This window comes from Amblyraja radiata, chromosome 10 (assembly GCF_010909765.2).
Source record: "Amblyraja radiata isolate CabotCenter1 chromosome 10, sAmbRad1.1.pri, whole genome shotgun sequence".
NCBI classification, from domain to species: Eukaryota; Metazoa; Chordata; class Chondrichthyes; order Rajiformes; family Rajidae; genus Amblyraja; species Amblyraja radiata.
In genome coordinates, this window is record NC_045965.1 from 29,316,760 (window position 1) to 29,343,200 (window position 26,441).

Sequence of the window (26,441 nt, forward strand, 5' to 3'; positions counted from 1 at the left end):
TGTCCTGGTCCACTTTTGGGGCCGTATGGATGCCTAAAAACACCCAAGGCAACTGGTCAACCCAGTCCGGGCCAGTGAGCCGCACCATCAGCGCCGATTTCAGATGCCGGTGGAAATGTTCCACTAACCCGTTGGCCTGAGGGTGATAGGCGGTGGTGTGGTGCAACTGCGCCCCTTACAGCTGTGCCAGAGCTGCCTACAAAGCTGAAGTGAACTGAACCCCCGGTCAGTAGAAATGTCCTCAGGCACGCCAAAACGAGCAATCCAATGAGCCGCGAGGGCTCGAGAACAAGACGCGGAGATGTGTCGGTCAGCGGAATTGCCTCAGGCCACCTCGTAAAGCGTTCCACGATGGTGAGTAGATGCGTGGCATCATATGACGGTGGCAGTGGACCCACCAAATCCATGTGGACATGCTGAAAATGGCCAGAGGGCACCACAAAATCTTGCACCGGTGCCCGCACATGTCGCTGGACCTTTGACGTCTATCAGGGAATGCAGGCTCTGCCCAGGCCGCGACCTGCTTCCGAAGGCCCTGCCAGATGAACTTGTCCGCCACCAGTGCAGAAGTCACCCGATGAAAGGGTGGGCCAGGCCATGGATGGCATCGAAAGCCCGGCGCCACCAACCCACGGGGACGATAGGGTGTGGTCTCCCAGTGGACACAGCACAGAGGACCGACACCCCTGCTGGGCCGAAAGAGACATCAGCCAACCTCAACCCGGAGGCGGCCGTCCGGTAATTGTTCATCTCACCACCCACGTGCTGCGCTTCGGCAAGCCCCGCATAATCAACGCCAGGGTCTACGGCTGCCACAGCTGCGAGAGCAGGACGAGTCAGAGCGTCCGCAACTAGGTTGTGCTTGTTGGCCACATGCTGAACGTCCATGGTGGATTCAGACACGAACGCCAGGTGCCACTGTTGGCGGGCAGACCGTGGATCGGACACCTTGGCCAAAGCGAATGTCAGGGGCTTGTGGTCACTGAAGGCGGTGAAAGTCCTGCCCTCCAGGAAATATCGAAAATGCCGTACGACCAGGTAAAGGGCTAGGAACTCTCGGTCAAAGGCACTGTAGCTGCGCTCGGGGGTCGCAGGTGATGGCTAAAAAAGGTCCACGGCTGCCAGCGGCCGTCGATGAGTTGCTCGAGCATCCCTCCCACAGACATATCAGACGTGTCCACCGTGTGGGCAGTCGGGGCAGTGGCCCACAGGTGGCTTTGGCCAACGCCTCCTTCACACCATCAAACGCAGCCATGGCCTCGTCAGTCCACACGAGGTCTCGTGGTTTACCGACAAGGCACGGAAACAGGGGGCGCATGTTCCTGGCAGCTGCCGCATGAAGCAATGGTAAAAGTTCACCATGCCGACAAACTCCTGCAGCCCCTTGACGGTGAGCGGAACAGCTTTAAAGTGGGAGGGGCAAAGTTTAAAGGAGATGTGCAATGCCCTTTATTTAAACAGAGAGTAGTTGGTGCCTGGAACACGCTGTGAGGGCTGTGGTGAAGGCAGATGATACTGGCATTTAAGACATGGTTATGATGGAAATGGAAGTATATGAATGATGTGCAGGGAGATGAGCTTTGTTTATGTTGGCATCATGTTTGGCACAAACATTGTTGGCCAAAGGCCCTGAACCAAAGGCTCCATGTTCTAAACACTGATAATCAAACACATTCCAAACTTTCCAAACAATAGCTGGACTAGTGGACATAAGTCAAGAATCAAGAATGTTTAATTGTCATATGTCAATGCCAAGCCGTACAGTGGTTCAAGGGTAGAGCTGCTGCCTCACAGCACCCGAGACCCAGGTTCGATCCCGATAACGGGTGCTGTCTGTACGGAGTTTATACATTTGCCCTGTGACTGCGTGGGTTTCCTCCGGGTGCTCTGGTTTCCCCCCGGCGCTCCAAAGACCTACAGATTTTGTAGGTTTATTGGCTTTGGTAAGTTGTAAAATGTGTCTAGGCTAGTGTACGGGGTAATCGCTGGTAATTTCGGACTTCATGGGCCGAAAGGCCTGTTTCTGCGCTGTATTTCTAAAGCCTAAAGTCTAAATAGCACTGAAACGAAACAATGACATTTGTATTTTCAATTAATACCATGCACATTTTTACTTCTCTTTTCTTCTTGGTTTGATGCAGCATAAATTCTCCAGCGAGTGGAAATGAAGTACGGCAAACATTATCTCCTGAGCTCGATACCGATCCATTTGGATTTCTGAATTGTCGGCAGATTATCAGAGTTTTACTGTATTCAGATCTCGCAGAAGCACAGTGCAACTCAAGCGATGACTGACGAGTTGAAAAGACTTGGGAGCACTCCTGCAGTGGCAATTTTTCTGCTGTAATTTTCTATTTGAGCTCTCTGCTAAGTAATGATTAAAATCATCATGCTTCTTCATGGGCAACATAATATATCTCATATGTCAACATAAAGCCAATCAATGAGTGGAGATTTTCAATTTACTTTCCTTTGTAGGATTTGCAAGGCAGCACGCTGCCTTAATACATTTGGACAACTGGATGTGTTCAGATAATAACGACGTGTTGATCTTTTTAAAAATTACTGCATAGGCACTTTCAGGAAGCTAATTTTAATCTGGCTACACTTTACATCCCGCCAGGCAGCTGTGTGTGAAGAAATGATCAAACTACAGTGGAGAGTTTCTTGGTTAATCTTCATACTGTGCTTTCGTTGTCTTCGCTCTGTCTTACTCACAGATGATCTTCACCCCAGTTGCATCTACTCTGTACAAGTTTGCATGAAGCCAGAGAGCCCTGGTAGTGAAGACTGAAGATTCCTAGTTACTTCAGCGATTAGTCAGCATGCCTTGATGTACGTTACCACATGTAAATCTAGTAATATATATTCCTGGGCCACCCATATCGAAGCAATGGCCAAGAAAGCACCCCAACGCCTTTACTTCCTTAGAAGGCTTAAGGTGTTCGGCATGTCCCCAACAACTCTCACCAACTTCTACAGATGCGCCATAAAAGGCATTTTATCAAGATGCATCACAGCATGGTTTGGGAACAGCTCCATCCAAGACTACAAGATAATGCAGAGAATTGTGGATGCTGCTCGGACCATCACACAAAACCTACCTGCTTTCCATTGACTCCACCTACACTTCACGCTGCTTTGGCAAGGCCACTGGCATAATCAAGGACCAGTCTTACCTTGGACACTCCCTTTTCTCTCCCCTCCCATCAGGCAAGAGTTAATGCAGCGGATGCAGAGATTATTTTAGAGAATTAATGTTTTCTACAGTATAGTTTTGTTTAGTTTAGTTTAGTATTGTCACGTGTACTGAGGTACAAGGAAAAAAATGTTTTAGTGTGCTATCCAGTCAAAGAAAAGACTATACATGAATACAATGACGCTTTCTGCAGTGCACAAATGAAGGATGAAAGATACCACATTGGTGGAGAAGCCATGCAAGTGGGCCACATTGTCCTGGATGGAGTGAATGTTATTGAAGTTGACTTAACTACTTGTAGGAAGGAACTGCAGATGCTGGTTTATACCAAAGATACAGTGCATTCAGAAAGTATTCAGACCCCTTCACCTTTTCCACATTTTGTTACGTTACAGCCTTATTTTAAAATTGATTAAATTCATTTTTTTAATCATCAATCTGCACACAATACCCCAGAATGTAGAAGTGAAAACGGGTGTTTCGAAATTTTTACAAAGTAATTAAAAAGAAATAACTGAAATATCACATTTACATAAGTATTCAGACCCTTTGCTATGACACTCAAAACTGAGCTTAGGTTCATCCTGTTTCTATTGATTATCCTTGAGATGTTTCTACAGCTTGATTGGAGTCCACCAGTGGTAAATTAAATTGATTGGACATGATTTGGAAAGGCACACATCTATGTTAAGTCCCACAGTTGACAGAGCATGTCAGAGCAAAAAGATGAACGGAGCAAAGTGTAGAGAGATCCTTAATGAAAACCTGCTCCAGAGCGTTCTGGACCTCAGACTGGGGCAGAGGTTCACCTTCCAACAGGACAATGACCTTAAGCACACAGCCAAGACAACGCAGGATTGGCTTTGTGACAAGTCTGTGAATGTCCTTGAGTGGCCCAGCCAGAGACCGGACTTGAACCCAATCGAACATCTCTGGAGGGACCTGAAAATAGCTGTGCATCGACGCTCCCCATCCAACCTGACAGAGCTTCAGAGGATCTGCAGAGAAGAATGGGAGAAATTACACAAATACACGTGTGCCAAGCTTGTAGTATCATACCCAAGAAGACTTGAGGCTGTAATCGCTGCCAAAGGTGCCTCAACAAAGTACTGAGTAAAGGGTCTGAACACTTATGTAAATGTGATATTTCATTTATTTCTTGCAAAAATTTGTAAACACCTGTTTTTGCTTTTTTATTAAGGGGTATTGTGCAAACAAAGATTTTCACTATATTTCAGTAACATGACAATCATAAACCAGTAACAAATAATGTTGAAGGTAGACACAAAATGCTGGAGTAACTCAGAGAGACAGACAGCATCTCTGGAGAGAAGGAATTGATGATGTCTTGGGTCGAGTCTCTTCTTCACTTCAGTCTGAAGAAGGGTCTCGACCCGAAGCGTCGCCCATTCCTTCTCTCCAGAGATGCTGCCGATCCTGCTGAGTTAAGGGCCTGTCCCACTGCGGCGACCCAATTGCCGAGTTTACAATAGTTTAGAAGAGTTTGAAAAACCATGCTGTGAGTATGAGTTATGGGCAAACTCTTCTAAACTCGCCAATTAAGTTGCCGCAGTGGGACAGGCCCTTTCCTCCAGCATTTTGTGTCAACCTTCGATTTAAACCAGCATCTGCAGTTCTTTCATAAACAAATAATGTTGCCCATGTGCTGTTGCAGGAGGAGATGTGAATAGAATGCCAAATAATTATAGCAGGTTTGGGTGGTGGAGCCAACTTAATCCTCATTGTTTTTAGTGAGGATAATGCACCCCAGGTCACTACACTGAACTGGCTTCTTCTTACACAACTGAGCAAATAACTGTGAAAGAATGGGGACAAATTTGCCTTCCATTTGTCTCGAGTCTTGTTGGCTACTTCATGCTACAGGAACAAGATCTCCCCATTCCCCACTAGTTTCAAATTCATTTTCCTTTAGTTTTGCAGCTAATTGAGTGAGCGGAGCTGGAAACACAGGGCAGGAATGGATAGCTCTGGGGAAGGGTGGGAGAGAGTAAGCAGAAGACTGTGCTAATGAGTCGTGTTCCACTTCTTACCCCTTGATGTGTACACTACCAAGAAGGCACTTGCCTTTGCATGTAAACTTCCAATGCCCACTTGAATGACTGCACCATAAGCAAATTAGGTTTTGTATGAATAATTATAATATTCGCTTGAATAATGATGAAACATCATGTGAATAATAATGAGGTACTGAATGAATAATAATTAGCCATTGTGTGAATAATAATGAGGTACTGTATGAATAATAATGGTCTCTGAGTTCCCTCAGTAATGTCATAAAGGTTATTGCAATAAATGTAAATAATGTTGCATATGCCATGCAAACACCATGATAAAAACAGAATGACAATTTTTTAATATCCATAACTCTTCTCATTATGCAGGCGGGGACAGGGGACGCTGTCTGAGTGAAATTCACACGGTGCAAAGCCATGGTAATACAGACACACACCACAATGAACAGGAAGGTTAGCGCTGTAATTAAGACGGCTAAAGCACAGTGTATGGTAAGTCCTTTAAAAGAGGAGGGGAGAGGAAGGGGGGAGAAGGAGTGGAGACAACTTCTAAGAAGCCAGAGATACACGGCTGTGAAGCTCGGCGACATTAACATTACCGGGCGGTTATCCTTGGTTCTGAAAATTACTGCTTACGTTTTTTTCCCCCAATGAGCCAATGAAATTCACTGGTCAGCACTGGCTACAACCAACGAGAACCTACGAGAGCCTTCTACTTCCTGGCGACCCACCTACGACACGAGAATTCTCGCTACTCTCCATGGCGGCTTCATTCTGGTCACCGCTAATTTTTCAACATGTTGAAAAATTTGCAGTGACCATAATGAGGCCGCGACTAGTTCCCAGAATGCGGGAACTCCTCACGACCAAGAAGGCGACTCCCCGACAACCACCCGCGAACATGTGGCGACCATGTGGAGACTGCATAGTCTCCTGCAATCGCTTAAAAAATCACCTGTGGGAGAGGCCCATAAGGCAGCAACTCTACCACAGCGCTGGGCAATTAGTATCTGGTGGTGCTTCTACTGTTTTCCCATCCCATCTTAAAAGCTTAAAAAGGCTTTCACTCAATTGCAGCTTTTATGTTTTAAACTGTATCATTACTGGGGGAGAATCAAACAGCTCGAGCCAACTGTGTAAAGCACACCAGAAAACACAAAGTATGGAGTATCTCAGCGGTTCAGGCAGATCTCTGGAGAACATGGAGAGGTCACATTTTGGGTCAAGGCCCTTATTGAAACTGTGCAAACCATATCCTTTACTTACAGTTCATCACTTACAAAAGATCAACCACTCCTCTTTCCTCATTGCCTTTGGCTTGTTGGTAACCTTGCCGCCTTCCAGGAGACAGAGGGTTCCCTTCGTGGAACTGGATTTTGAAACCTTGAAAGCTGGTGCTCACAGAGTTCATGTCAGATGCCGTGACTCCAGGAACTTCCCAAAATATTGTTAAGGTGAACAGAACTTCACATTTGCTCTTCAGGCCAACAAATTTGCTCTGCAGCAAAACTTCATCTCTTAAAACAAAGGTCCTTTCTCGGAGAGTGCCCATGCTACCCGATAAAAAAATATCTATCTAAGGGTCAGACAGATCATTTGTCATTTTAAAAGTGAATTGCTGGGTTGAAAATCTAATTTAGAGTTCTGCCTTGTCTATTTGTTAAGGTCTAGATAAAAAATAAAATCTCCTTTCATAAAACCTGCAACACTATTTCTGCAGGATGCTCATGGAAAAATAAATGTATGCCTCACTCTTTTCGACCACGTTGATCGAAATCAATGGACTGCTGATAAATTAACATTAAAGAACATCAAATTATCATTGCAATGAGATTCATGAAAATACACAGCAGTTTAAAATGGATTTTACTTCGGAGTCACGTGAGGGACTCCATGAAGAACCCGCTAGTCCGCATGCGCGTCATTACGCTACATGCATTGCACGAGTCATTTCGATGGAGGAAGGATGTTCCTCCTAAATGGCTGGTGTATACAACCAGCGAAGACAGGTAAGAGATCTACGCTTTTCTTACCTCTAGGCGAACCAAAGCTGCAAAAAAAGCTGGCGGGAGAGAGCCGTGCAGGAACGGGCAGCCAGCGGCGGCAGACGGCAGGGCTGTCTCCATTGTCGGGAGCACCTGTGCCAGAGCTAGCCTCACCACCGGCGGGTGGAAAGGCTAAACGTAAAACCGACAGAGACGTTCTTTCGGACGACTCGGATTTCGAACAGCCCCAAGCCACCTACGCTCAGGGGCCTGTGGGGCTGAAGGAATTGGAGGAGCAGCAAGCGACCAGTGACCGAGATCACTGGAACGCGTTTGAGCTGCGGAACCAGCGACCGCGAGCGGTCAGCGCTCGAAAGCTGTGTACCGCGTTGGAGCGGCAGCTGGTCCAGGACAAGCCGCAAGAGCCAGGTGCCCGAGAGCACTGGACGAAAATGGAGCGGCTGATGGAGGCAATACTCCAGAGGGGGTCTGGCTCTACTGGGCAGACATTCAGCCCCTCTGCAGTACCTTATTCAGGGCTGTATTCGGCGTCTATTGCCTCCCAGGACAGCATAGCGGGGCAGATTTGGACTGATCCTGAACAGGAATTGATGGAAAACTCAGTGCAAGGGGTGAGTGGGAACTTACTTGAAATGGTGGCTCAGTTCGCAAAACCAGAACTCACAGGGCATAATTTACCAGCCAGGTTAGCGGCAAGTATTAATTACATGTCCCTGAACCAGCTACAGGGACAAGCCCTAATTGACGTGGGGTGTCACTTGCAACCTGGAAATGGTAAATCCCTTAATGTCCCAACCGTGAACGCATGTATTTGGAAGCATGTAGGAGCAAGCATCAGGACAAGGGATGTCTTACTGCAAAAAGTACTTAAAACCCTCACCGCAGGGATAACAGCATTCACACGAACCCTGGATAAGGAAGATATGAATCAACACCAGAAAGATGCCCTGGCCCTCTTCTGCAATACCCAATATGAACTGAATAATATCAGAAAGAAGAGTATAACCCGGTACTAGACCCAAAATTTGCAGGATTATGCAGAACGGAAACGACCACCGAAAAGACAGGGGATTCCCCTCCGCCACCATAGATGAGGCTCACACCAGGGTCTCATCCATACCCCGCAACACTGCTCTCTCTCCCCATCCCCGTACACGCAACAAGGGCAGAGTCCCTCTGGTCCTCACCTTTCACCCCACCAGCCGGCAAATACAACACATAATCCTCCGCCATTTCCGCCACCTCCAACGTGACCCCACCACTCGCCACATCTTCCCATCTCCCCCCATGTCTGCCTTCCGCAAAGACCGCTCCCTCCGCAACTCCCTCGTCAATTCTTCCCTTCCCTCCCGCACCACCCCCTCCCCGGGCACTTTCCGTTGCAACCGCAAGAAATGCAACACCTGTCCCTTCACCTCCCCCCTCGACTCCATTCAAGGTCCCAAGCAGTCGTTCCAGGTGCGACAAAGGTTCACCTGTATCTCCTCCAACCTCATCTACTGCATCCGCTGCTCTAGATGTCAGCTAATTTACATCGGTGAGACCAAGCGTAGGTTGGGCGACCGTTTCGCCGAACACCTCCGCTCAGTCCGCCTTAACCTACCTGACCTCCCGGTGGCTCAGCACTTCAACTACCCCTCCCATTCCCAATCCGACCTCTCTGTCCTGAGTCTCCTTCATTGCCAGAGTGAGCAACAGCGGAAATTGGAGGAACAGCACCTCATATTCCGTCTGGGGTCCTTGCGCCCTTATGGCATCAACATTGAATTCCCCCAATTTGGCTAGCCTGTGCTGTCCCCTCCCCTTCCTTCACCCTCTAGCTGTCTCCTCCCACCCTCCCATCCGCCCGCCCTCGGGCTCCTCCTCCTCCCTTTTTCCTTCTTTCTTTCCCCATCCCCCATCAGTCTGAAGAAGGGTTTCGGCCCGAAACGTCGCCTATTTCCTTCGCTCCATAGATGCTGCTGCACCCGCTGAGTTCCTCCAGCAATTTTGTGTACCACCGAAAAGACTTACCTGTTTGGAGGGGGCCTACCAAAACAGGTAAAAGATTTGGACGAAGAATCCAAAGCCTGGGAATGATAAAAGCAACCAAACGCCACCCCCAGAAGTACCACCCCTATGCACTCATGGGTCGCAAGGACTACTCCGGGGAACAGTCGAGGGCAAGACCAATCCAACAGCGGTCTTTTTTAGGACATGGCTCAGGCCGGCCCTCGTGGAAGATGCACCCAACTACAACAACACAAATCAAGACACCGGGGCCTCAATGTCCTCGGGGACAAGGGAAGAAATACGACCACTGGTAACCATAGAGGTAGGTGGGTCTGGTCCCTTACTTATTAACGAAAGCATGGGTGTTGGTGGCAGATTACACTTTTTTCTGGATGCATGGTATAAGTTAACATCAGATACTTATATCCTAAGCAGTATCCAGGGATACACGATAGAGTTCTTACAACCACGTAATCCTCCAGTCCAGCATGTACCGAACAGAGTGTTCAGGCTTAAGGGCGAAGATAAAGCAAAAGCACATGCTGAACTGCAGAGACTCCATAAAATGGGGATAATTGAACAAACCCAACACGAACCTTTAGAATTCGTGTCCAACATTTTTATTAAACATAAGAAAGATGGTGGTTGCCGCATCATCATAGATTTGAGTAATTTTGAATGTTTTTGTAAAATATATTCACTTCAAAATGGAATCCTTTGCTACTGCTAAACTATTAATCTCCAAAGGTTACTATATGGCAAGCATTGATTTAAAAGATGCTTACTATTCAGTACCCATAACAGGTGACCACAGACGTATTTGAAATTTAATTGGATGGATCAACTCTGGCAATACAGAGCACTACCAAATGGACCTGGGTTATTTACTAAATTATTAAAACCAGCCTTAGCTTTCCTACGGGAACATAAACACATTGTGATGGCTTATTTGGATGATATACTTATATTGGGCAAAAGGGTAAAACAAGCAGAATTAACAATAACAGCCACCATACAATTATTTGAAAGCCTAGGATTCATTATCCATCCAATTAAATTTAAATTGAAACCTTCAACAACAATGGATTTCTTGGGATTTACCATTAACTAAGTTCTTATGTCAGTGACTTTGCCACAAGACAAAGCAATAGCCCTCGAGGAGGATTGCAGCAAAATCATTGACACAAGCAAACCATCTATTAGACAAGTGGCGAGAATGATTGGCAAGATAATAGCAGCTTTTCCAGCTGCACAATTCGGACCTTTATATTATCAGAATTTACAAAGGGCAAAAATAACAGCTCTAAAAAACAATGGAGGTCATTTTGATAGACCTATGGAACTACCAAAAGAAGCCATATTAGAACTACAATGGTGGAAAGAAAACATTAGGCATTGTTCCAATCCAATCATTATCAGCAATCCGTCTATCACACTACAAACGGATGCTAGTGCTCTCGGATGGGGTGCCACGGATTCCATCACCAGCTGTGGTGGGAGATGGAATGAACAGGAGTCATCATTACTACACACTTTGGGCATAAATTACTTAGAAATGTTGGGAGCTTTTCACGGCCTTAAGTCATACTGCTTAGGGTTATCTCACCAGCATGTAAGATTACAAATTGATAACACCACTGTGGTAGCATACATCAACCACATGGGTGGAAACAAATCGACATCATGTGACAATCTGGCAAACAAGATCTGGCAATAGTGTATCCGCAGAGGAATTTGGATATCAGCTACCTACTTACCAGGTAGACAAAACTTAGTGGCAGACACCAGGTCACGCAAATTCAATGACAACATCGAATGGATGTTGGACAAAAAAGTATTTGCTGAAATTACAGCACGATACGGAACACCAGATGTCGATCTATTCGCATCTAGGCTTAACCACCAAGTGCCAAAATATGTATCATGGGAACCAGACCCTGGGGCAGCAGCTACAGATGCTGTTTCGCTGCATTGGGGGAAATTGTTCTTTTATGCATTCCCTCCCTTCTGCCTCATCAGTCGGGTACTAAGTAAGATAAGACAAGACTCTGCGTCTGGTATCTTAATAGTACCCGATTGGCCTACCCAACCATGGTTCCTAGTGGTACAGGAGATGATATTAGAACCTCACATCACCATTCAACACAGACCGGATCTACTGGTAAATCCAGCAACTAGGACAAGTCATCCTTGTCATCGTCACATTAACGCTTTGGTTTGTAGAGTCTGAAAGCTCCTTTATTACACCTGGGCTTAACAACGAGAGCTGTGAACATGATCGCTGGCGCCCAACAAAAAATCAATACCTAGTATATATCAGAAAATGGCACAGGTATTGCAACCAGAACAACATTATCCACAGACCTACGAACATTCAACCGGTATTGGAATTTCTGGTAAATTTACACCATGACGAACGACTTACGTACAGCGCCATCAACTGTGCCAAAAGTGCCCTGTCTACCTACCTCTGGAGAGAAACGGAACGACAGCCTGTGGGGTCACACCCTTTGGTAACCAAGTTCATGAGGGGCATATTCAATGCTAACCCTCCTAAGGCCAGATATTCCCATATATGGGACGTTGGCATCGTTCTGAATCTACTAAGGAACTGGACTCCAGCCACTAGCCTGTCATTACAGACTTTGACCTTAAAAACGGTCATGCTGATGGCATTGGTCACAGCACAAAGGGCGCACTCCCTACACAAATTGAGGCTGGATAACATGACCAGTTCGCAGGAAAATTTACATTTTTACATCCAGGAACTGGTAAAACAGAACAGACAGGGGTCGGCAGGCCTAAAAGTGATTTTCAATAACTACCCTGCAGATGAGCGACTGTGTGTGGTAACACATCTAAAATAATACATTAAACAAACCAAAACCATCAGAGGCACAAAAAAGGCACTGCTCTTTAGCCACAGACAGCCTCATAAACGAATAACAAAACAGACCATTTCCAAATGGATAAAACAAGTACTTACCAAAGCAGGTGTAGATACTAATTGTTTTAAATCTCACTCCACCAGGGCTGCAGCTACGTCGGCAGCATACAAGTTGGATGTTCCATTGGATCAGATCCTCAAGACGGCAGGATGGTCATCAGAAGGAACTTTCCGTAAATTTTTCAAAAACTATTTTAAGTTCCGTAATATAATTTGTCCCCATGAATATACGGGGTTTATGATTTATTTTGTTAACAAATTTGTTTGTTGCATCTACATACCGTATGGATGTCGAATATATTTCTCCCCTATACCAAGGCAGATGTGTGTCATGGACTCGTCCACGGCAAGAATCACAGAGCTTTGAAATCTTCATGGAGTCCCTCACGTGACTCCGAAGTAAAATAGTAAGATTAAACGAGAACTTACCAGTTCGAAGTTTGATCTTTATTTTATGAGGAGTAACATTGAGGGAATATATGCCCTCCGCTCCCACCCTGGACCATAAACTTGACTGGTATCTTTTTCTCTAATCTTACTATGTTTAAGTCATTACAGGTATCTGTGATTCACACCGCTGCTTTGAAGAATGACGCGCATGCGGACTAGTGGGTTCTTCATGTATTCCCTCAACGTTACTCCTCATAAAATAAAGATCAAACTTCAAACTGGTAAGTTCTCGTTTAATCTTACTATTAAATAGTCTTCCTTAAAAATGGATTAAGATTTTGATTGTAAAGAGTTTCAACTTTTCAATGGCACTTAAATTAAGATTTAAACTTAGCTGACAAGCTCCAGGGCAGTTTATAACTTCCCAGTAATTAATATGATAAAGTGGCAAAAACTCTTACTCATGTGAATTATTGGACTGTGAATGACACGTTTTAATATAAATCAATTTATGGAAATGATGGGCAGGAAACAGTGTAGTTTAGACTGATCATGACATCTATACTTCCATCACAAAGAAGATATAGGACTGTGTAAACTAACGTCCAGGTTCAGGAACAGCTTCCTCCCTGCAGCCACCAGGCTATTAAACACTGCAATCTACAAATAAACTGAATTACATAGACTTGGGGGCATTGGTTTAGTCTTCAGGCACGATTAGTGTTTGTTTGTTTGCCTTTTTTTGTCAACCAGCATCTGCAGTTCCTTGTGTCGACAAGTACAAGAAGCTGATTTCTGTAGCAAAGCAATGAATTGAGAAGAATATTCTTTCTAATGTCACAATCACATGCATATCTCAAGCAAGACTTATCTTCATTTTCTAAAATGGAACCATTAAAAAAACCCTGCAATTGCAGGAATTCTGAATCAAAATGCAAAATGCTGGATACATCAGCAGATTGGGTCGCATCAGGATTTAGGAAGGGTGCAGTAAGGGAAGATAATGTGCCAGATTGAGCCATAGAGACATACAGCATGGAAACAGGCCTTTCGGCCCCACTTGTCCATGCCCACCAAGATGACACTCAGACCTACAATGTCTGTGTCAAACATAATGTCAAAACCAATTCTTATCTACATGCACATAATCCATATTCCTCCATTCCCAGCATATCCATGTACCTATACAAAAGCCTTTTAAATGCCACAGTCATATCTGACTCCACTATCAACTCCGGCAGCACGTTCCAGGCACACACACTCTGTGTAAAAAACGTTTCCCTTCCTGTGAAAAGGGAAACAAGATGAATGTTTTGGGTCTGATAAGGAGACTTGAACCTGAAACATTTACTCTGTTTCTCTTTCTACTCTCCAACCTGCTGAGGGTTTCCAGCATTTTCCAAAACATTAATCTGGTTTCCCTCTGCACAGGTGCTGGGTAAGTTTTTATTTTAATTTGTCCTTCATTCATTCATTCTACAGGGCAGCACGGTGGCGGTGCAGGTAGAGCTGCTTTCTCATAGCGCCAGAGACCTCAGGTTCTGACTGTTTGGAGTTTGCACATTCTCCCTGTGACCAAGAGGGTTTCCTTTCACAACCCAAAGACGTGTGGGTTTGTAGATTAATTGGCCTCTGTATATTGCCTCTAGTGTGTAGGGAGTATATGTGAAAATAGGATAGCAAAGAACGAGTGTGAATGGGTGATCGGGTGTGAATGGAGTGGGCCAAAGGGCCAGTATAATAGTGCTATGATGTTTTTTGAACCATTTTCACATCCGAGGAGACCATTCAGCCCATCCTGGCTATGCAGAATAAGACAATAAACACATCCACCTCCCCGCATCAGGTCCAATGAAACCTATTTGCAGAATCAGAGTGTCACACATTTGCATGTGATTAGGGTCATTGTTTTACCAAACACTGGAAATATGTTGGAATAAGTTCACACAGCCTTGCTTTTACATCAGGCTCCACTGAGATAGTCAGCATATGAAAGTGGCACCCACTTGAATAAAACAAAATTCGTAGTACTTGGAGTGATTGGAAATTGATATATGCCACTGAAAATGTCATTTTGTCCATTTTTATATCACACATCAACAAATAAACCCATTTGCTGATTCAAAATCGACCGTGTTTCACTGGTTCTGACTCAACCAAAAATGTCTGTTTCATAAGTTCATAAAATCATGTCATAGAAGCAGATTTCAGCCACTCAGCCCACCGAGTCCTCTCTGCCATTCAATCATGGCTGATCTATCTTTCCCTCTCAATCCCATTCTCCTGCCTTCTCCCCATAACATTTGACACTCTTACTAATCAAGAATCTGTCAATCTCCGCTTTAAAACTACCCACTGACTTGGCCTCCACTGCCGTCTGTGGCAATGAATCCTACAGATTCACCACCCTCTGGCTAAAGAAATTCCTCCTCATCTCCTCTAAAGGTATATCCATGTATTCTGAGACTCTGCCCTCTGGTCCTCCCTTTGATCTCGGCTGTCCCACTCCAGGTCCCCCTTCATTCTCGGCTGTCTCCCATTGGGTCCACCCTTCATTCTTGCGCCCCCCCCCCCCCCTGCCCCCCACGAGCCCTGGACCCTTTCCACTGTTAGAATGAGGCCACACACAAATTGGACGAACAGCACCTGATATTTTGCCTGGGCTGTTTACAGCCCAGCGGTGTGACCGTTGATTTCTCTAATTTCAAGTAATCCATGAGTTCTCTCCATCCTCTCCTCTTCCACCCCAGTCGTCCTACCAGTTCGACATCTTTGTATCCCCTCGTCATCACCTCTTCCTCAGCCAACAATGGGGAAGACCACCCTTCTTTGGTCATCTGTTGCCAGCCGTGATTTGTTCTGGACTATTCCTAACTCCAGTTCCTGAACCCACCCCACCCCCAACCCCAACCCCTACCCTGCCCCACCTCTACTTTCAGTCTGAAGAAGGGTTCCAACCCGAAAGGTCATCCATCCTTTTTCTGCAGAGATGCCGCCTGACCGGCTGAGTTACTCCAGCACTGTGTTTATCTTTGGCATAAACCAGCACCTGCAGTTCCTTCCAACACAACAATTCAGGAATGTGTTCTATTTCTCAGTCACACATTTCAGTTCATAAATGATGAACTTTGATACTTGATAGCTAATTGCATACAGCCCCCCTGTGGTATCTACTAAGCATGAAGATTCTTCATTGTACCATATATATCCCTGCACCAAAGTCATCAAACAGCTTCAGAGCCTCAGAACAAAGCCTTTGTGTGAAGGTTGAGTGATGACATAAAAAAGATTAACAGTATTGCATCCGTATTGATGTCAGAGATAGTCTGCATTAACTACAATGAATTAGAATCAAAGAATGTTATCACACCGTTGGTGGTCTTTCAAACTTTTCCACTTGTGTCAACTCTTTGAAAGATCTAGGTTACTCAGTTCCTTTCCCCGAGAGAGGTTTACTATTTTCATTTCGGAAAAAAAACACATACTCTCCCTTTTTAAAAGTTCTAATGTATTTGACTTCTGGCTCCAGTTGGTTTATCCATTTCCTAACAATAAATGTAAAAAAAAAGATCTTCAAATCATGTAATTAATCATTGCATGTGTTGCCAAACTTCAGCCCAACTTGCCCTTGTCAACCAAGATGCCCCTGGTAGGCCTGCCTGCATTTGCCTCATATCCCTTTAAAGGGCCTGTCCCACTTAGGCGACTCTTTAGGTGATTGCCAGGGACTAGTTTAATGGAATTCACCTTCAACACCTGGCAACAACCTACATCAGCACCTACGACAACCTACGACAGCAAAAATTGTCGCCACTGTCGCCGAAGCATTTTCAACATGTTGAAAATGTTGCGGCAGTCGCCTGTAGTCGCCTAAGTGGGACAGGCCCATAAGCATTTCCTATCCATTCAGCATTTTCATTTAAAAATGATTCCTAGCATTATTTCCGATTCTTACTAAAACTGATTCACAAGCATCTGCATCTGTCAAAGGAAGATTTAAACTGTAGCTTGGGTGTTAAAAAGGAAAGTCTCTGAGCGGTTTCATTAAACTACCCCAATTTCTATTCCCTTTGGAAAGTCTCCTCTGAAGCTCCTTTTTGACATTCCAGGCTGGTGTGGAAAGTCACCACACAGATTCCCAATATTTCATCAAAACGTTGACCCCCATAGTGGTTTCATCAGTTTCCTCCACATACAAATGTGTCTTTTAGTTTACGTAGTCTAGTTTAGAGCAAGGGTTCCCAGCCTGGGGTAAAAGGGTTACCCCAGGGGGTAAATTTAGCCTACCCAGAGGGTGAATCTGTTGATTCTGGATTAGTACATTTTTTTTTCAATTATAATTCAAAAAAAAATCTGAAGTTGAGAAGAAAATTTGAAGTATGCCTATTTTGTGAAAAAAAAAATTTCTTTTGTTAAGCTTTGGACTTAACGATCTGTATTTTATACTTCTTAATTACTGTGTTGCCAATTTAGTAGTCTAATTCAGAGGAGAATAACAAGCAAAAATGAAATATAGAACAAGTTATCCATTAACAAAAATAATATCTATCTCTCGTATATTTAGTTAACTGATTAATATGTTCTGTAATAGCCTACCTACCCCAAGTTCGAGTATGCTCGAGTATTTCGGTATATTTCAGTATATTTCGATGTAGTTAGTGGCGGCGCGACTCGTTGCAGCGGCTCCTACAGCCTGTCTGTCTTTTTTTTTATTTTTGTCTAGTTAAATGTAGTGTTTGGTGTTTTTTAAGCTTGTTTTTAAATGTGTATATGTGGGGGGCGGGGGGGGGGGGGCGGGGGAAACTGTTTGAAATCTCTTCCCTGTCCGGGAGACCCGACCTTTTCCCTGGCGGGTCTCTGTTGTCGTTGGGGCCTAGCACCGTGGAGCGGCCTCCAACCTGAACGACCCGGGGGCTCGGGAGACTGCGGAGGTGCGGACTACTCATCATCGTGGGGCTGGCCGGCCTCGGAACGTGGGGAGCGGTGGTGACTCGCTGCTGCGACTCGACTCCTGGGGCTCGGAGGCTCCAGCAACGCAGCTGCAGGTCCGGTGGACTGTCGGGACATCGGGAGCTCGCGGGTCCGGGGGGAGAGAGAGACCGCTTCCCGGAGCTCCCGCAACGCGACTTCTCCAGCCCGTGTCGCGGGGTTTGGAACGACCCGGAGCGGGGAAGTACATCACCCGGCACGGCTTCGTGGCCGTGAGACATTACAGCGCCCGCCGGGGGCTCCAACTTCGAGACTTTTAGACCGGGAGCGGGGCCGTAAATCGCCCGGCACGGCCTAAAATGGCCGTGGGACTTATCATCGCCCGCCTGGGGCTTCGACATCGGGAGAGACATGGAGAACAGGGGAGAGAAAAGACTTTTGCCTTCCATCACAGTGGGTTCACTGTGATGGATGTTTGTGTGAACTTAATTGTGTGTATGTCTGTAGGACATTGTTTTTGTTTGTATGGCTGTGGAAACAAAATTTCGTTTGAGTCTCACTGGGGCTCAAATGACAATAAATTTGTATTGTATTGTTAAGAAATACCGATCAGTCATTTTCTCTATTCTTCTGCGGCAGGCGTGTGTGTTATTTTGTGTCTTGATTAGAAGTATTTATTTAGTTTAGAGGTTGTTTCCACATCGAGCTGACCTTCATTGTTACATTTCTCCATGACAATGTATTTCACCTCCGTGCCCAGCACCTGAGTAGTTACCATTGTTACCATAGTTCCTGTCTGACTCTCGAAAGTTGAATGTTGTCATTCTTGTGAAAAACTTTGTAAAGGGCCTGTCCCACTTTGGCAATTTTTTAGGCGACTGTCAGTGACTGTCATAGTTGTAGCAGGCTGCCGAAAAACCAACGACAATGTCTACGACAAGCTACGACACCCAGACGACATCAAGCCAAGGCAAGCTACCGACAATCGGCGATCCATTAGGATGTCCTCCTATGACCACAACTACGACAACCTACGACCCCACAGGTGACAACCTACCATATCCAAAGTCAACCAACATCCACCCGCGACAAACTACGACAAGTTACGACCCTGTCAGCGACAACTGAAAACAACAGAAGACAATTCAGCCGACGGTACCGGTCGCCGGTTTGACGTAGGTTGATGTAGGTAGTTGCCAATGAAATTCACCAAAGTCAGCACCGGCAACAACCTACGTCACCTGGCGACAACCTACGGCAGCACATAGATCAGGAGAAGTCAAGCTACGCTCATTGGTGTCCAACTGCCGCCGAAAAATGTTGAACATGTTGAAAATCCAGCGGCGACCAGAAAGATGCTGCGACTCTTTGGCCGACTGAAGAAAGGACTCACGACCATACAGGCGACACCCCGGTGACCATGTGGTGGCAGCCTAGTCGCCTGTAGTCACCTAATAAATAGCCTTAACTCACATTCCGTTTTTTTCCGCAGGTATCATGCAATCCATCATGTCGAACAAGAAGAGAACTTATCTCGAGTGGACTTAGGCTTTAATTTCATCATTGCAGATGGTGTTTAGAAACCACAATGTATTTTTTGTTCCAAAGTACTGGGTCATGGATCTCTGAAGACTTCTATTCTGAAAGCTCACTTTACTTCTAACCATCCAACACATGCAAATGACGACTGGAAATCTTTGTGCTCGATTTCGTGCAGCTGGAACATTGCCCAGTCTAGCATTTGCCCCCGAAAACAAACCTGTTTTGGAAGCATCTTAAGGGACTGTCCCACGAGCTGGATCGAGCGTCTGCGTTGAAACCGCGAGCTGGATCGACCGACCGCACACACACACACAAACACAAACACATCGCAAAGGCGGGGGCCAGGGAAAGCGGTGTCTGAAATTCACACCCACGATGAAGAGGAAGGTAAAACGGCTGCACAGTAACGATAAGTTCTTTGGAGAGCGCGAGGGGGGAAGAAGGGGAGAGAAGGGGAGAGAAGGGGAGAGAAGGAGTGGAGACACTTTTAAGAAGTATAATAAAGTTTAGCGGGCATTTTACCAACCGGTCAGCTTTCCTTGGTACTGAAAACTCCAATGAGACAATCAAAATACCCGATCAGCAAACGAGATTGCCTACGGCTATCCTTGACTGCCTGTGACTAAATAGCGACCCCACTCTACTGCACTACGTGTTCAAAAGAACCATGCCAACCAAATTTACTTGTGGAGAATATTTCGACATGCTGAAAATTTTTTCGCGACCTAGCTGAGTCCGCGAGTATGTGGGAACTTCCCTCAAGCATGAAGGAGAGTTCCAGCAACCCCATAGGACCTCCTAGGATCACGTGTCGACCATGCTGCGAGTTTGAAGGTTGAAGACACTCTTCTAAACTCGCAGATTAGGTCGCCCAAGTGGGACAGCCCCTTAAGGTAGAGAAAGAAAGGTGTAGGCTTTTTTTTGTTATTGTCATGTGTGCTGAGGTACAGTGAAAAGTTTTGTTTTGCACGCTATCCAATCAAATCGGAAAATGCTATGCATAAATACAATCTTGCCAACTTCAAGTACAATAGGTAGAACAAAGGGAAAGATACAGAATGCAGAATATATAGTTCGCAGCATTGTAGCGTAACAGGTCCAGAGACAAAACTCCAATGTCTGGCAGCGATCAAGGAAGGAATGGACAGGCGATGTTTCAGACCATTCAGATTAATGGTATGAGGTGGATATTGTTTCATGTGAAGGGAGAATTGGCACGAACATAAACAAATTGCTAAATAATTGCATTTCTTGCTCTGGATTTACCTAGTCTTTCTGAATTGAAATTTCATTAGAACAAGAGGTACAGAATAAAACTGTGTTTACTCTCCATCTGGATTTGTTAGCTAACATTAAGAATTCCCCATTAAGCTTTAATGAATCATTTATATGCAACAAGCAAATGGAGAATGTCAGGTTTATCCCATTGTCAATTTGATAAGTGGTGGTGAAATATTGAACGGAGGATGTGTATCCCACTGGTGCTCAAATATTGCAATGATTAAATATTTTTTTTCATCACAGTCAGTCCTGAGAATCAGCTGAAGGGTTCACGGCTGTTTGAGGCCTTTCGAAAAGGAGTTGTAAATATAAATTTACTCAGAAAAACCGCACATGTCATATATCATGTATCATATAACACATATAGGATTGGTTATTAGAAACATAGAAACATAGAAACATAGAAATTAGGTGCAGGAGTAGGCCATTCGGCCCTTCGAGCCTGCACCGCCATTCAATATGATCATGGCTGATCATCCAACTCAGTATCCCGTACCTGCCTTCTCTCCATACCCTCTGATCCCCTTAGCCACAAGGGCCACATCTAACTCCCTCTTAAATATAGCCAATGAACTGGCCTCGACTACCCTCTGTGGCAGGGAGTTCCAGAGATTCACCACTCTCTGTGTGAAAAAAGTTCTTCTCATCTCGGTTTTAAAGGATTTCCCCCTTATCCTTAAGCTGTGACCCCTTGTCCTGGACTTCCCCAACATCGGGAGCAATCTTCCTGCATCTAGCCTGTCCAACCCCTTAAGAATGTTGTAAGTTTCTATAAGATCCCCTCTCAATCTCCTAAATTCTAGAGAGTATAAACCAAGTCTATCCAGTCTTATTCGGTTAATTGCCTCAACTATTTTTTTTCCCAGGGTGGTAATATCAAATGCACAGCTTTGAAGTGAGGGGGGAGAAATGTGAAGGAGATGTGCAGGGCAAGTTTATTTTACACAGAGGGAGGTGGGTAGCTTGAACACGCTGCCAGAAGTGGTGAAAGTGCCAGATATTATGGAGGCATTCAAGAGGCCATTAGGGAGGCACAAGGGTATGCAGGAACTGGAGGGATATGGATCATACTATGCAGGCTGTTCACAAAATGTGAAGGAAGGAACTGGTTTACTCAGAAAACAGACACAAAGTGCTGGAGTAACTCAGCGGGTCAGGCAGCATCTCTAGAGAAAAGGAATAGGTGACATTTTGGGTCATAACCCTTCTTCAGACCATGTCGGAAGGAACTGCGAATGTTGGTTTCCACCAAGGATAGACACAAAATGCTGGAATAACTCAGCAGGTCAGGCAGCATCTCCAGAGAACAATAATAGGTGATGCTTCGGGTCGGAATCCTTCTTCTGGAATCCTTTGGGTCTGAATCCTTTTAGTTTCTACATCTACATCAATATTGATGCTGATAATTGCTCGCTTCTAAGCTTCCCCCAGTCTAGTTTCAGTAAAAACTGAATCAAGAACTTGAAACAACTACATTTTATGTTAACAAAAGCGTGTCACAGTTCAAATACTGTACCTATCCCACCGTGGGTTCGATCCTCGTGTCTGCCTGTTCAAGCCCTCTAGGCCTCGCTCAGACAGAGACACTCCAGAAGTTCACGCAGTCCAAAGCGCTCTTCCAGAAGATCGACGCTGAGCCTCGTGATAGCGGACTTTTATATGTCCCAGGACTTTCGAGGAGACGAACCACATGGGGGTGGTCTCTTAATAACCCAATTACAGACATCGATTAACCCCATGCATAACAGGCATTCACCTAACCCACTGATATAACAGCTCAATACATTGTATTCAAAACGGACTTTGTAAGGAAGCCAACTTAGAAACATTTCAACTGATTTACAGAAAACCCAGACATAGCTCAACACCTCACCCAATCAACACTCGGCAAAGTCAAACTCGGCAACACTATTTACAATTATTTATAAGGTATATGTCTGGTTTGCAGCCATCCAATCCATTCTATGCATATTGCACCTAATTGGCAGGGTTTGCAGATATTCACAGTCTTTGCTTGCAAATTGAATCTAAGCTCCAGACTCTCTGGCATCTCTTTGCAGCTTGTCCCAGCTCTGCAAAGAGTAATTCCAAATAGACCAATTCTCCCAGCAACCCTGAAGCTTTACCCCATTTTGAAGTCCTACCTGCTCCAATTTAGCCAGGATTAACAATGCCTGAAATGTTGATGGAGGGGAACTTGGTAATGGGAATTCCACTGAATATCAAAGATAAACACAAAGTGCTGGATTAACTCAGCGGATCAGGCAGCATCTCTGAGGACAGAGAATAGGTGACTTTTCGGGTTGGGACACTTATTTGGACTGAAAGTAGGGGGTCAACTCAAAGTGCTGGAGTAGCTCAGCAGGTCAGGCAACATCTCTGGAGGTGACATTTTGGGTCGGGACTTTCAGACTGAAACGTCACCTATCCTTTTCCTCCAGGCATGCTGCTTGACCCACTGAGTTACTCCAGCATTTTGTGTCTATCTTTGATATTCAGCAGCATTGCCATCACCAAGTTCCCCTAGATCACCATCTCAAGCATCAACATTGATGTCCACATCCAACACATGAGTAAAATGAAAGTTAAATCTAAAGGTGTCCAACAACACATTTGAGGTGGATTAATGCCTGGCAAAAGAGAGTGAAGGATATTTGCTATCCCACTGTAATTTATGGATTAATCCTGTGTTGAGAACAAGTATCTTTATGGTTGGGACATTTCAAAGAGAACACCGCAGTCTGTAATTACTGTGAATGGATTATTTGCAGAATTTCTCCTTTTTATCTCAGTGTGAACAATTACAGCAACATTAAATTCAAATCGAATGCACTGAATCAGGGCATTGAAGTGAATTCTCTCCAGTCCAGTGACACTTTAATCACGGCCACACTACACTAAATTCTTGAGTAGTTTCACGCTGCCATCTTCCAAAGAGAATTGGCCTCCACTGCCTTCTGAGGCAGAGAATTCCACAGATTCACATCTTTCTGGGTGAAAACGTTTTTTGGAGGTCAAGTTGTTGGGTATTTTTAATGTGGAGATTGACAGGCCCTTAATTGGTAAGGGTGTGAAAATTTACAGAGAGAAGGCAGGAGAATGGGTTGAGAGAGAAAGATAGATTAGCCTTGATTGAATGGTGGGCTAGGCTCAATGGGCCAAATGACCTAATTCTGCTCCTGTGACATGAATTTACTGTATGACCCCACTGTCTCTTTGAGACTACAGGCTGCAAATAACGCTGCAGGAAGGCATTGAATTTGACAAGCCATTGCTTTGATTTACACTTGTACAATGATACTTTATTAAACAACGTAACAAAGAATCTTTAATATTTGTAACTTGCAGTACCAAAAATATATTTTAGTAGTTAAAAAGTACTTTGCATTTGAAAACAACTCACTGTTTCACAGAGTGACCACAAGGTGGTTGGAGCGATTTCCTTACTTGATTATAACGGACAAACAGAAATAACAAACATATTCCCCCCCCCCCCCCCCCCATCCTATGGTCCTTTATAACAAAGGTTATCTGTAGTTTGCACATTTTTATTTCAAGTATTGGAGGACTGGTAATGAAAATATGGAATTCAAATCCCCAAAATAAAATAAATCCAAAATTATAGCACATTCTCCAACGTGTTGTTTGAAATGTGCAACACATAAATGAAATGGAATTTACCTTAACGGATAGAAATAATGACGTCATGAGGAGACCACGTTTTGGTCTGAACATCACCTGTCCATGTTCTCCAGAGATGCTGCCAGACCCACTGAGTTAGTCCAACACAGCAGCAGAGACCTGGGTTCAATCCTGACTGCGAATGCTGTCAGTACGGAGTTTGTAATTTTGCTGTGACCGCATCTGTTTTCTCCAGGTGTTCCAGTTTCCTCCCACATTCCAAAGACATGCAGGTTTGTAAGTTAATTGGAATCTATAAAATTATATATTATCCCTATTATACAGGATTGTGCTAGTATATGGGGTGATCGCTGGTTGGTGCAGACTCGGTGGGCCGAAGGGCATGTTTCCATGCTAAAACTAAAGAAAAACTAAAACTAATATGGAACGTGCGCCCAGAGAAGGTAGTTGAGGCAGTTACTATCACAACGTATGAAAAGCTTTCTGACATGGGTAGAATAGGTTTAGAATGATTTGGGCAAAAAGTAGGCAGGTGGGACGAGTGTAGATGGGACATGTTGGTTGGCGTGAGCAAGTTAGGCTGAAGGGCATTTTTCCACACTTATAACTCCATCTCTCTGACTCTGAGAGAATTGTTATGTTTTTGACTGAAACCTTTTCTATAATAGGTTCCATGAATACCAACCCGCAGCTATGAAATCCAAGGGATATCACCAGACAGAGGGGGTAATTGGCAGGGAGTTACGTGTCTGCCTAATTGCTGTCACAAGGGTCTAGTTTAATAATCAGCTGAAAACTAATGTTCGCTTCTTAAACCCCTGGAAAGGCAACAGGACCTTAAGTGGGTGTAAATTATACCGAGAAACTCTCCATTGCATCACGCACTTATTAATAATAAATATGGATGGCTGTAGACAGTTAAAATCTACGCTGATAGCAGATGCAATTGTGATGCAGTTTCTAAGGACAGAAAACATGGGAGAGATTTATTTCCCTGCTAAGTTCCAGCATTGGAATAAATGGTCAATGAACCTTGCTTTGCCAATGATGATTGAGGATGAATATTGATTGTAAATTGGACGCAATTGCTTTCTCTCTCTAATGCCACCTGTAACATTTATGTCAGCTATCGAAAGCGGCCAATGTGGCTTCAGTCCAAACCAGCCTGGAAGGCTTGGAAAGATTGGATGTAGAGAGGATGCTTCCACTAGTGTGAAAATCTAGGACCAGGGGGCACAGCCTCAGAATGAAAGGACGTACCTTTAGACAGGAGGAGGAGGAATTTCTTTAGCCAGAGGGTGGTGAATCTGTGAAATTCATTGCCACAGGTGACTGTGGAGGCCAGGTCATTGGGTATTTTTACAGTGGCGATTGACATGTTCTTCATTAGTATGGGTGTTAAAGGTTACGGGGAGAAGGCAGAAGAATGCGATTGAGGAGGAAAGATCAGCTATGATTGAATGGCAGAGTAGACTCAATGGGCCTAATAGCCTAATTCTGTTCCTATAACTCATGAACGTATGAGCTCATGTTTCATCACTTCTGCTGTAACTCTGAACTCAGGTGGTTATGTTGCATTCTTTCATCTGGCATAGCTGGTTCATGGTTCAGTTCTGACCACAGAGAGATGAGAACATAATCTAGTCCGATAATTCAGTACATTATAATGAGGTTTGCTGCAACATTAGAGATAGCCACTTTTATTTGTGCATCTTAAATTGAAACTCTATCTGACCCATCAGAAAAAAATCCATGGCAGCACTTTGAAGAACATAGAACATAGTGCAACACAGGAACGCCCTTCAACCCACAATGTTTGCGCTGAACATGATGCTAATTTGAACTGATCTCATCTGCCTGTACATGATCCATATCCTTCTATTCCTTGCACTTCCATGTGCCTATCCAAAAGCTTCTTAAACACCACTATCATCCAGCTTGTGCATTTCTAGTTTCTACTGAAACCTCCATTACCTCCATTACCACCCCTGGCAATGTGTTCTAGGCCCCGACAATCTCTGTGTAAAAAACATACCCCGCACATCTCCATTAAACTTTTCCCCCCTCTCACCTTAAACTGTAGCTATGCTCCTAGTGTTAGACATTTCCACATTGGGAAAATGGTTCTCTGTTTAGCCTATGTATGCCTCACATAATTTCATATACTTCTATTAGATCTCTCAACCTCCAATGTTCCAGAGAAAACAATACAAGTTATCCAACCTCTCCTTGTTGCTGAAACCCTCTAACCCAGGCAACATTTCGTATACCTCCTCTGTACCCTTTTCACATCATTCCTGAAATGGGACGACCGGAACTACATGCAATACTCCAAATGCAGCCTAGCCAAAGTCTTACAGAGCTGCATCATGAAAGGTCAGCATAGTCCTCCCAAGTTGTCTTGCCTATATTTGTTCGTCAAACATAATTAAACAACCGATTAAGAAGAAAAGATACAGAAACTCCTCAACTCAATAAGA